Source organism: Octopus bimaculoides, chromosome 6 (assembly GCF_001194135.2).
Source record: "Octopus bimaculoides isolate UCB-OBI-ISO-001 chromosome 6, ASM119413v2, whole genome shotgun sequence".
In the NCBI taxonomy this organism is placed as follows: domain Eukaryota; kingdom Metazoa; phylum Mollusca; class Cephalopoda; order Octopoda; family Octopodidae; genus Octopus; species Octopus bimaculoides.
In genome coordinates, this window is record NC_068986.1 from 17,208,000 (window position 1) to 17,212,498 (window position 4,499).

At 33.3% G+C, this 4,499-nt stretch overlaps 1 protein-coding gene across 5 annotated transcripts in view; it reads right to left on the reverse strand.

The window, feature by feature from the left end:
- Positions 1-4,499, reverse strand: part of LOC106875435 (alpha-mannosidase 2) — a 473,174-nt gene that overhangs the window by 315,272 nt on the left and 153,403 nt on the right. The window lies entirely within an intron of this gene.

The following is a 4,499-nucleotide window of genomic DNA, read 5'->3' on the forward strand; positions in this document are numbered from 1 at the left end:
CATCGTGGCACCCCGTCGGTTTGATGATATGGGTTCCAGTTGATCCGAACCATGCGGTTGGGAAGCAAGCTTCTTATTCCTTTATTGCCCACAAAGAGCTAAACACAGAGGGGACAAACAAGGACAGACAAAGGGATTAAGTCGATTATATCGACCCCAGTGCGTAACTGGTACTTCATTTATCGACCCCGAAAGGATGAAAGGCAAAGTCGACCTCGGCGGAATTTGAACTCAGAACGTAGCAGCAGACGAAATACCACTAAGCATTTCGTCCGGCGTGCTAACGTTTCTGCCAGCTCACCGCCTTATGGTAAGAAGCAAGATTCTTACCATACAGCCACTCCAGGGAGCACATTTCATATGGTAGAGGTATGCAGAATATATATGTATATATTCAAGGGAGAAATGCAGATTTTAATATAAAGCTTTAACAGTGATTAAAATTATCTCAGATTAACAAATCGTTGGTAAATAAAATATTGATTTCAAATTTTGTCACAAGGTCAGCAATTTAAGGAGGAAAGGAAGTTGATTATATCTAGACCAATTTGTGAAGGAAAATGTAAAAACGGGTTAGAATCTCTTCATATCTTTATGTTATCTCTCACTTGTATCATTCATTGGACTGCGGTCATGGTAGGCCACTGCTTCGAAGGGTTCAATGGGGCAAATTGAGACGCGTACCTCTTATTATTTTAAAGCCCGATAATTGTCCTATTGACCTGTTTTGCGGAACCAATTTGTTATAGGGATTTAGCCGAAACAAATACCGTTTCCAAATGGTGGGAAAATAAAGATACCAAGGCACTACCCTAAATACATATACGACGGGTTTCCACGCGATTTCCGTCTACCAAATTAACTCACAGGGTATTGGTAGGCCCTTGGCTATAGAAAAAGCTACTTTCATTATGTGCCGCACAATAGAACTGAACCCTAAACCACAAGCTTAAATCACTGCCGCTAGCCATATCTATAACCAGCCATACAGGGAACGATATATAAGAAAACAGCGAATTGCTAAATATAAACTAATTTCACAATTGAAAACTTTATAAAATGTTAAAAACGGAGCATAAAAAGGGTTATATTGACAAGAGGTCCAGTATGAAAGCCGGTAATATCCGAAAATCAGTGATCTGAAACGAGGAATATAAAAACTGATTTTAGCTGCACAAGATCAATGTATAGCTCCGATAACCGACCAAAATTGAAATATGAAAGCAATAGGAACATGTCAGCTACAAAGAATATAAGCAGAGAAAATAAAACTGAATATATCAACAGAAATGACATGGTAGGAAGGAATATCCATAGTCCAAAACACAAATATTTTGATATGAAAATGCAAAGAAATTGATTTTGCATACACACAAAATCGCTATTTTGTGACATGATATGATCACAATGCTAAATTGAAACAGAAAAATCCAGGGTAACCAATGGTGGTTTGTGTCAAAAGATTGCAAATACCAAGCTCGTTAAATGGAATAAATTATTTTGGATTTGAAAAAAGAGGAAATATAACACTTTGCGCAGGAATATTTGTAGTGAACATTTTATATTGCTCTGCATAGAATCTAGTCTCAAACGTTAGCTTTATCTTCTTGTATGCACCACAGTAATTTATTCCAGTTTCTGAAAATTTTTATCAGTTTAGAATTCAATTTGGTTATTTTTTTCTATTGATCTTAAAAGAATGAAAGTTAAATCCTACTCCGATGTGATTTGAGCTAAGAACGTAAAAATATTTCTCTAAATGCAAGAAGATATTTTGTCATCAGCTCTTTGATTTTTTCCAGATTTATAAAACAGCAAGGACACATACATTGTTGGTAAGTTCCTTCCAATCTATTTATTTATCTCCTTATTTAACTATTTAATGCAGCAATTCGATGTTAAAGAAATAAAAAACAAGCATTAATTTATCAGGGAGCTCAATCCTAACATCACCCAAAAAATCTCCGTTTTTGTTTCAAAAGAGAAACAAAATGGTAGACTTTTGTGTCCCTTTTATTCCATGATTAGCTTTTTGTTAATCAAATCTCATTCTGTTTGACGTCTCTTTATAAATCCCGTTGTGGTACTTTCCGTTTTCTCATTCACCTTTCTTTTTTTCCCTTTTTTATTACCTTTCCACGGATAATTATATTTTATTTGAATTAATCTACCATACCCGGCACCTTTGGGAAGATTTTGTTTTCTTTCTTAATAACTAATCAATCTGAAACTCCCTCCTATTTCCTTACGTCACTATCATCACAAGCATTGAAATTCACGAAATCCGAAATCTTGTAATCCTATTCTTTATTTTATATGTTGCTATACTTCATGCTATCACCACTATTCATACACTTTCCACCACCCCCTACTTAATTCTGCAACAGCTGCAGCTACTAGATTTATTGTTGTTGTTGATAATGATGTTGATGATGGCAATGAGGCTGTTATTGTTGTTGTGGTGATGGTTTATATTTGTCTTGTTTGGTTTGTTAATAGTTTTAACTCCCTCGTCATTAAAATGAAAGTGTAATTTCTTACTTGAGCAGCTCGTGTGTTTCTGTTGATTGTCTTGTTGTTGACATTGCGTTAAATGCCTTATACTAATCTAGTTCGCTTGATTGACATATCAGAAGTTAAGTGTGTTTCATTGTTCGTGCAAGAACGCGATGCCTCGATAAAGATCGTGCAATATGTATTTTTGCAACAAAAAAACAAAACAAAAACAAATAAGAATAAAAGAAAATAATTAAAAGAAAAGGTAAAAGAAAAAGAAAGAAATAGAAAGAAAAGAAAACCCTGAGAGACACAGCATTGGTGATTATGGTAAGGCCGTTCTCTGCTTCAAGCATTCCTTAGCAACTCTGTATAATTGCCGGGTCTTTTTAGTAGCTTTGTTACTACTACTACTACTACTACTACTACTACTACTACTACTACTACTACTACTACTACTACTACTAACAATAATTATAATTATAATAATAACAATAATAATAATGATAATAATGATAATAATGATGATGATAATAATAATGATAATGATAATAATAATAATAGTAATAATAATGATAATAATAATAATAATAATAATATTAATAATAATAATAATAATAATAATAATAATAATAATAATAATAATAAGAAGAAGAAGAAGAAGAAGAAGAAGAAGAAGAAGAAGAAGAACAACAACAACAACAACAACAACAACAACAACACCAACAGCAACAACAATAATAATGATAATAATAGAAACAAGAAGGCGAGGAGGAGAAGAAGGGGAAAAAGTAGGATGTTTTTCTTTTATTATTATGTACTTGGCTCAGTCATTAGTCTGCGGCTATGCTGGAGCACCGCTTTGAAGAATTTTGCAGTCGAATGAATTCATCCGTATTTTATATATTTTTTTTATTTTGAAAGCCGAACTGCTGCATTTCGAGTACGTAAAAACACCAGAAAGCATACACTGGATGGCAAAGGTAGACACACATAAACACGCGCGCGCGCGCAGATATCTATGGTTTTAGTTATAGCCACAAGGCCAGCAAACATTTGAGAGCGAAGAGTCATTATTATGGATACCAGGACATTCATTTAGGGAATCGGAAAGGATGAATGCAAAAAGAAAAAAAAAAAAGAAAATGAACTCGAAGGATTCACGCTCAGAACGTAAAGAGCCGGAATGAATGTTGCTACGCATTTTGTCCAACGGTCTAAATAATAAAAATGAAGGTGATGATGATGATGATGATGGTGATGATGACGATGATGACTGCATCACTTATTGGAGACGTGCGTGAGTATAATGGGACGATACACACGCATTTATAAACTGTTCAGAAGACGCAAAAGTGATAACAGGAAAGATATATAACGAAAAAAAATAGCGATAAATATTTGTTACGAAAAAACATAAAAGATGCAGTCAGTTTATATTATATCTATTACCATAGGAACAAAACGAAAAAATAAAAAGTTAAAAGCAAACAACAAAAAAATATATAAATAAAAATAAATAAATATGAGAAAGAAAGGAAAGAGAACGAAAAAAAATGTCTGTTGAAAGAGAGTCGGGTTTGAAAGTGCCGTATTGTCATTCTGTGATTGCGAAACGATCTCCTATAACACATAATAATTTTTAAGCTTTTGTCGCATTCTCTCAACAACAGACATTCGTCCAATGAATTTCAATGAATTGCCAAACAGAATTAGCTTCACAATCACTTGAAGCTGGGCCTGGTTTTAAATTAGATAAAATCCGATTACAAATTGATGTCAGGAAAAAACATATTCTATTTTGATAAACTAAACGTTAGAACGTATTAAGTTTCATTTAGTTTGTATACTTATGTGATATATATATACATACATACATACATACATACATACATACATACATACATGCATACTTACACACACACACACACACACACACACACACACACACACACATATATGTATATTCATATACATATATATATATATATATATATATAGAG